Raw genomic sequence first — 8,719 nt, 5'->3', positions numbered from 1 at the left:
CATCGTTAGGGAAAGATTCAGATGTGGGTGGACATCTTCCCCAAGAGCCTGGGTTTACTGGGACCTCCCTGCCACATTACTCCACGCCAAGCCAAAAAGTGAGGGCCTTTATTACATTCATTAAAAATATAGAACCTGCACAGTCAAAATCATATTTTTCATCATATTTGATGATAATTGGATGAAACCAGATCAAAGTAGGATGATCAAAGTATGAGAAATGACTGGTGGTGGTACATTGATGAAGTTTGATCATACACTTACTGCCTTCCTCCTCTGTGTTAACTTGAACTCAGGAGCCAGGGTTAATTGAGGCTTTATGTGACATCACATACATTTTTATTCACCTCATTTTAATACACCAATGGTAACGTCTTATTCTCTTACCTAATTTAAATAAGTACCACCTTGTAACCAGGGGAGCGGTTTACATAGCTAGCTAGTCAATTGGTGCAGAAATTTGACTGCAGGATGTCAGCAAATATAATTACTGTTTTCCCCTATTCATCTATAGCAAAGTTACTTATAGGTTTCCTCTTTCATTTGTGTTAGCTAGTTAATGGCTAGCTAGGTCATCAGCCAGCATGGYAAAAAAAGGGGGAAGGGTCGTTCAAAACTTCTACTCAGTTGTCATGTCAACACATCTGTCAGTACTGCCACGAACTGCAACAGAAGAGACATGCCAAATAGGAGATAACAGAGGTTAGACCAAGTCATTGTTTTACAAGTCACAAGTAAGTCTCAAGTCTTAGCACTCAAGTCCCAAGTCAAGTCCCAAGTCAAGACAGGCAATTCCGAGTCAAGTCTCAAGTCAAGACCGACAAGTCTCAAGTCAAGTCTCAAGTCTTAAACTTTGTGTTTCGAGTCCTAAACAAGTCATAATGTGATCTTCACCAAATGTAATACCATTTAATATTTTTAACAAGAGTAATAGTTAGTATATTACATTTAAGCAAATCATGAATGCTTTTAAAAATATGTACAGTTGAAGTCGGAAGTTTACATACACTTAGGTTGAAGTCATTAAAACAAATTTTTCAAACACTCCACAAATTTGTTGTTAATAAACTATAGTTTTGGCAAGTCAGTTAGGATATCTACTTTGTGCATGACACAAGTCATTTTTCCAACAATTGTTTACAGACAGATTATTTCACTTATAATTCACTGTATCACAATTCCAGTGGGTCAGAAGTTTACATACACTAAGTTCATTCGAAAAGCGGTTCTTAGGATTAAAAAGGTTCTAGGTAGAACCTTTGCCTTATAATGAACCCTTGTCTTCCAAAAGGGTTCTTCAGATGTAAAGGTTCTTGGTACAACCCTGTCCCTCCGCAAATAACCTCTTTGGAACCTTTTTTCTAAGAGTGTACTAATTAGATCAGTATCTTTCAATGTAATAATACTAACTAACTCAAGATTTGATAAAAGTGTTACAAAAATCTTTAATTGCTTTATTTTCAAACATGAATTTTAGGAGTCAGGGTGTACAAACAATGACTTTGTACTATATTAATTTAACAATGTTTGTAATTGACTTGGAATTAATTAGAATATATTAATATAAATACATTTCAAAGTAAATAATCAGCGTTTTGAAAAACGTATGTTTTTTTAATAGTACTTTGATTGGGGACAGCAATTTGAACCACTTCTGTAGAATCCCCAATACAAATGATACAACTTAATGTGCTTTGCCTGACTTGAGTTTGCTGAAATGGACACTTTTAGCCATGTGTGCCGCAGGCTGCGGAACTACCGCTACACCAGCCAGGTGTCAGTTATAGATCTAAAACGCTGCCTTCAGGATAAGTGTGGAGAGAACATTTACAGTAAATCCGCAACCGCCACATTTGTACATAATCATTGTTCTTTATTAAAACATAGAAAAGCCTATTGTATAAATGAATTTTAACACAACAGTTGTTAGAGCCATTTTGTATGTGAAAAGACAATATGTATAAGTTATTATTCACAGTATGGAAACTGTTATATGGAAATATAATGGGTTAAAGCTAAGATGCATCAGTGGAACCCATACATGTAGAAGAGGACTCTGAATGGATAGAACCTGTTTCAGCATGAACATTGCCATTGAGGGCTTTCACCATTTTAAAGTAGTCAACTGTTTGGGACTTCCTATGGGTTAAATTAAGGAAGGATCACATAATTCGCATCCAGTTAATCAAGAGGGATCAGCCAATGAATTATACTCCTGAGGAAACATTCCAGAACTGCAGGTGGCAGTAAATCCCCAACCTTGGCTTAAAACCTGTTCAGATAACACACTCCAGTGGCAGTATGCACCCTTTTAGTTTGTTTACTGACTCATAAAAGTTGAATAAGAAGAAATGGACTACTTTAAAGTAACTGTCCAATATTAATGCGAGTAGACCGCTGATTGGCCAGCTCATCCTCCTCAGGAGGATGTCATCATCCTCTATGATGAAATAGCAAGCATGTTTTTCTGGTTGAGACACACGTTTGAGGTTGGGATTTTTAAAGGGTTTTTTCTCCAATTTCTGCTTGGCACAAAAGTATAGGATGAGCCAACACCATTATTTGGGTATATGAGTATCAGAACATTACATTTTAAAAGTGAGAGTATCACTGACAGTTACTTTAAAATGGAGATAGCCCTCAATTGCACTGCCCATCCCGTCTCAGAAGCCATTATAGAACAGATACAATGATGAGCCTTCTTTTTACCTCTATGGTGGAACCGAATTAGAACGGGATAGAAGCCTGCTAGAAAAATGCTTCCAAAAACGAGAGTGATTAATACTGTTTCATTTGTGGATTAATACCTTTGGATTTAAACTTTTGATTTCAAGACAATCATCTATTTTACCTTAATCATTTTGTGTACCTTTTTGAGTTAGATCCCAATTAATATTTATACTAAAACTGTCTATGCTTACAGGAAACCATGTACATTTATTGTGTGACATAACCTGGATTTACCCGGACTGTACGACATACCTAGACATTCTGTGAGTAAATAATGGGATTTTTGTTGCAACCAAGAAATTATCTCATGCCCTTTCTTGGAAATGCGCTGGGGCCTTCTCGTAGGTGTCTAAAGAAGTGGCTTATTAGAATGTTGGGACATTGTTTGAAGTCACAACAACAGTGTTTGTTGTTAGTAGTTAGTAATATAGTCCTCATATTAGGTTTAGTAAAGCATGCATACAAAATAGCATTTGATTAAATGCAGAGACAATTATCGGTTGAATGCATCAGTTGTGCGACTAACTAGGTATCCCCTTTCTTCCTTTGGTATTTCAAGGAAGACAGACAGGTAAGAACAGTACAAGTACAGACAATTAAAAGGGCTGTGTAGCTACAGTATTTAATGCAAGTGAAGTGTACCCTTGATTGATAAAGTGTAAAATGTAAATAATGCATGCAACTCTGAAGACAACGCTGATAGGAATACATTGCATAGAGTTTGTGAGGCCTGAGTGTCAAGACTTCTGTCGCCTTATCCCTTGGACGAAGACAGGCATAGTACTCAGCTGCCCCGTAGAGTAACTCCTAAGAGAAAGGCTCACAATTTTCATTGAGATGTAGTTCTGGAGAGGAAAGAGAAAATATTTAATTAATAAAACACATCTTTGACTTTTATTTAAAGTAAGGTTAAATCCTCTGTTATATTCATATGCAGGATGCATTCGCGGAGTGGAATTATTGCAATATTGCACTCTATTATCAGATCAAATAAATGCAGTTATGCTTAATTTTACCATATTATGTTGCAATTCAGCATATCAAAGGAATGATGCACGTTGCCTGTTACACTATATGAGTGAATCACATACCAAACACAACAAATGTATGCACAATGTACTCACTATAGTTGCTATGGATGAAAGTGTCTTCTAAGTGGCATAGATATATTCGTATTATAGATACAAGGACATATATCTTACTGGTAGGGAGTACAGCAGGATCCCAAGGAACAAGAGCACAAGCAGGAGGACTATCAAACCAATGAAGTCCATTTGAATCTGCGCCAAATGATGAATTCATGGTCTTGCATGGACTGGTGAACCAGAAGAAGGAAGTGTCGGGGCGACTGTATGGAGAGAGAAACAACAAAACATTTCTTTTTAGGGGGTAGGCCTAGGCAGCCCAGGTTGAAATGTTAGACTCTTATTGGGTGCCATGTTGTTACTGAATGTTATAGCGCTATGTAGTTTGTATGTTAAAACATTCTACTTACAATGTATAAGCTACAATGTATTGTCATACATGGTTGAAAGGTGACTTACTTGGGAAAGTCTAGTTGGGGTTCATGTTGGGTTCGTCCCGGCCCTTCCAGCAGGCCTCTCTTCTACCTCCCTCTCTTCCACTATTTCCAGGGTCATCTCCACTTTCCCCTATGAGAATACAGAGACAGTCATAAACACGCCACAGACTTTCTCATCCATCTTCTATGTGATCTATAACACATTTAGCCCTAAAGCTTGCGATTTCAGACATCCATTTCTCGTCATTATGTTTATCAATACTGTGCAAAGGATCAAAGTGACTAAATACTGTCACTATGAGCAGGCATTTCTGGCTATAAATTCATCCACAATGACACCTGATCCACTATAAGAATTTATTTGAGGAAATCTGTATTAACTTATTTTACATTTACATCAGTCTTATCCAGAGAGGCTTTCATTCATCTTAAGGTAGCTAGGTACGACAACCACATACCACAGTTACAGTAAATTCCCAAGGGAAAGGTTGGTGTGTGTGGTGCGTCCTGTCAAGCGTGTGTGTTGCCCGCAGGGCCGCGCCCTACCGATAATCAACATAAGCGGACGCTAGGTCGGTGTCAGGGTCTCAACTTACTGTTGAGAATTAAAATAGTAGAAAACACAAGGTGCAATTTTTTTATTTGGTAGTGTTCCTCCATTGATTTTGGGGGCACAAAGGTAGTCTAGCGGTTAAGAGAGGGGCCAGTATCCGAAAGGTCGCTGTTTCAAATACCAGAGCTGACTAGGCGAAAAATCTGACGTGCCCTTGAGCTGAGCTCCTGTAAGTCGCTCTGGTTAAAAACGTTGCTAAATGACAATTTTGTTTAGTCGCTCTAATCCAGGTATCGTATGAACATGGCATAAGTAATGGAACAATTTGTAGAACTGCAGTAAATTAGCTTTAAAACGACAAAATATACTCTCCGCCCCATGCAGAATTGCAATATTTTTTTATCATGGCAAAATGGGAAAATTAACTTAGAATTTGCCAATTTTTTCTCAGTTTCACTACAACAGGACTTACACCCAGGATGTGCTTCCCATCCTGCTCGATCATACAGAGGCCACCAGCCCCGCACAGACTTCTGGGAGAACAGAGAGTTGGGCGGTGGTTGTTTGGAAGGTGTGGAGCCTGTAACCCCTGGTAACATTTTCAACTGCATTTCTCAGGGGTCTTGGCAGGGGGATCAGATGAAGCAGGTCCAGCTCAACTGTGCCTGTGTCCCAAATACAACAAAAACTACATTTAGCAATCCCTTATTATCACTGTTTCCTTCCACATTTCCTATTCACCGTTATATGTTATGTACTGCAGACCTGGGTTGAGAATAAGATTGGTTTTCAAATGCTGATGGATGTTTCTTGTTATTGTCTTCATGGACAATAAACATACATAATTCAATGAGTTAACCAGTCAGTCAGTCAGATTTTTGGAGACATCCAGTGATGAGAAAAAGAGAAACACTTTGTATCAGTTAGTTTAGATCAGAGGAAATAAATGTATCTTACCCAGATAGCATCCAGTGAGAATTTGTCATTGTCCCAAATCTGACGATCAACTTTGGGGGGTCCGAAACTCGGTTTGGTCCAGATTCCAAAAATGCTCCTGACAACAAACCAAACAAAACATTTGGATGTAAGTCTGGAGCTCAACATCTGCCCAACATATACGTTTCTGAAACTAACATATACGTTTCTGAAACTAATATTTACGGTCAAACTTTTACTTAATTTTTCAAAATGTTTCACTTTAGGTCATAACTGTAAAAGAGAATGTGTCAGTTGGTAGGGCATGGCGCTTGCAACACCAGAATAGTGGTTTGATTCCTGGTACCACGCATACATAAAATGTATGCACAACACACATGACTAAGTCACTTTGGATAAAAGTGTCTGCTAAATAGAGGCAATAAATAAGACAATAAATCTCTTCAAACGCACTTCCTGGAAACGAGGCACAGTTGCTCTGCGGGCAGGTAGTCAAAGCCAAAGACGAACCGCCAGTTGAAGTTGCCATCACCATCAGGGATCTGTAATGGACGTCTGTCTTCTGCTTGTCCCTCTCCATACCTGGCATCCATCTGTAAATAAATATTACTTTAAATGACTAAACAAATGGAAACAGTGTAGTAATGATAATGGACCTCATTCATACAGTTTCTTGATTGTTTCCAGCTCGCTAATAATCACCAAAAATGAAAGCTAGACAGTCAGGGAGCATCGGAAATTCCCAAAACAATGGATAGAGCACCATTTTTTGCAAATTTTGACGGCGAGGAATTGTAACAAATATTCAGTGCCTCCCTTTAGACCTCGTTGAACACCGAATGCGGCCTCCAAGGCAAAATGAGTTTGACACCACTGCTCTTGCGCCTATTTACTCGATTGACCATACATCACTATTTCTCTATCAATTCCCTGTTTACTGTATGCCACCAATCGAGTCGGCAATGGGGTACACTCTCATGCACTCTGCAATGAAAACATTTCAACATAATTATGAAGTCAAAGTTGGTTGTGTCTTTACTTGTGGTATTTTTTTTACATTTGTTTTGGACACCTATGTTTCCTGCTAGAACCAGAACCTAGATCTAAAGTATATGGACAGCTGTGCACATGGTTTTCACTTCTTTTTTGCACACTTAAAATGTAGGGTTCACTACCCTTGCTTGCTCAGCAATACAGTATGATCCGTATGAGTAGCCAATCACTCAATACTGTACCACTGAGTAGCCAATCATGCTCTGCCGTACCCTTTGACGTAAATGTCACTCATATTCTCTCCGGTGATGCTGGTCTCATCTAGTATGACATCAGTCGTGTTCCAGACGATAGCCCGCATGAAGTACCTGTTGAAAAATATCATACACTTAAAGGCTCAATCTACCATTTCATAAAACGCCTAACACTGCCACTTTGTTTGGTAAATGTAAAGGTATGAGGTGGGAATGTAACCACCAAATTCATAAGCAGAACTGAGAATGCAAGAACTGACAGTCTATGAGATTGACACAATTCACGCACAGTCATCCTGATTCCCATTTAAAAAAGCCTTATGAGTGACCAAAATACACAGTTGAAGTCAGAAGTTTATATACACCTGAGCCAAATACATTTAACTCAGTTTTTCACAATTCTTGACATTTAATCCTAGTAAAAAATTCCTGTCTTAGGTCAGTTACGATACCACTTTATTTTAAGAATGTGAAATGTCAGAATAATAGCAGAGAGAATGATTTATTTCAGCTTTATTTCTTTGATCACATTCCCAATGGGTCAGAAGTTTACATACACTCAATTAGTATTTGGTAGCATTGCCTTTACATTGTTTAACTTGGGTCAAATGTTTCGGGTAGCCTTCCACAAGCTTCCCACAAATAGTTGGGTCAATTTTGGCCCATTCCTACTGACAGAGCTGGTGTAACTGAGTCAGGTTTGTAGGCCTCCTTGCTCGCACATGCTTTTTCAGTTCTGCCCACACATTTTCTATGGGATTGAGGTCAGGGCTTTGTGATGGCCACTCCAATACCTTGACTTTGTTCTCCTTAAGCCATTTTGCACAAACTTTGGAAGTATGCTTGGGGTTATTGTCCATTTGGAAGACCCATTTGCGACCAAGCTTTAACTTCCTGAATGATATCTGGAGATGTTGCTTCAATATATCCACATCATTTTCCTGCCTCATGATGGCTTCTATTTTGTGAAGTGCACCAGTCCCTCCTGCAGCAAAGCACCCCCACAACATGAAGCTGCCACCCCCGTGCTTCACGGTTGGGATGGTGTTCTCGACTTGCAAGCCTCTCCCTTTTTCCTCCAAACGTAACGATGGTCATTATGGCCAAACAGTTCTATTTTTGTTTCATCAGACCAGAGGACATTTCTCCAAAAAGTACAATCTTTGTTCCCAAGTGCAGTTGCACCTGGCTTTTAGTGGCGTTTTGGAGCAGTGGCTTCTTCCTTGCTGAGCGGCCTTTCAGGTTATGTCGATATAAGACTCGTTTTACTGTGGATATAGATACTTTTGTACCTGTTTCCTCCAGCATCTTCACAGGTCCTTTGCTGTTGTTCTGGGATTGGTTTGCACTTTTCACACCAAAGTACGTTCATCTCTAGGAGACAGAACGCGTCTCCTTCCTGAGCGGTATGACTGCTTTGTGGTCCCATAGTGTTTGTACTTGCGTACTATTGTTTTTACAGATGAATGTGGTACCTTCAAGCATTTGTAAATTGCTCCCAAGGATGAACCAGACTTGTGGAGGTCTAGAATATTTTTTCTGAGGTCTTGGCTGATTTCTTTTGATTTTCCCATGATGTCAAGCAAAGAGGCACTGAGTTTGAAGGTAGGCCTTGAAATACATCACAGGTATACCTCCAATTGACTCAAATTAGATCAATTAGCCTATCAGAAGCTTCTAAAGGCATGACATAATTTTCTGGAATTTTCCAAGCTGTTTAAAGGCACAGTC

At 39.1% G+C, this 8,719-nt stretch overlaps 1 long non-coding RNA gene and 2 pseudogenes across 1 annotated transcript; 1 reads left to right on the top strand and 2 right to left on the bottom strand.

Annotated features, from left to right (window-relative positions):
* Positions 1-8,719, top strand: part of LOC111981279 (myoferlin-like) — a 73,790-nt pseudogene that overhangs the window by 58,676 nt on the left and 6,395 nt on the right.
* Positions 3,468-5,798, bottom strand: LOC139022653 (myoferlin-like; annotated as a pseudogene).
* Positions 5,814-7,102, bottom strand: LOC139022656 (uncharacterized). Its single transcript, XR_011473724.1, has 3 exons — positions 7,007-7,102; positions 6,191-6,334; positions 5,814-5,856 (listed from the first exon to the last, which is right to left on the bottom strand). It is a non-coding gene; the product is annotated as an uncharacterized lncRNA (long non-coding RNA).

The sequence above is a fragment of the Salvelinus sp. IW2-2015 genome, linkage group LG20, assembly GCF_002910315.2.
Source record: "Salvelinus sp. IW2-2015 linkage group LG20, ASM291031v2, whole genome shotgun sequence".
In the NCBI taxonomy this organism is placed as follows: domain Eukaryota; kingdom Metazoa; phylum Chordata; class Actinopteri; order Salmoniformes; family Salmonidae; genus Salvelinus; species Salvelinus sp. IW2-2015.
The sequence above is the reverse complement of the archived record's forward strand: the minus strand, read 5'-3'. Positions and strand labels throughout refer to the sequence as shown.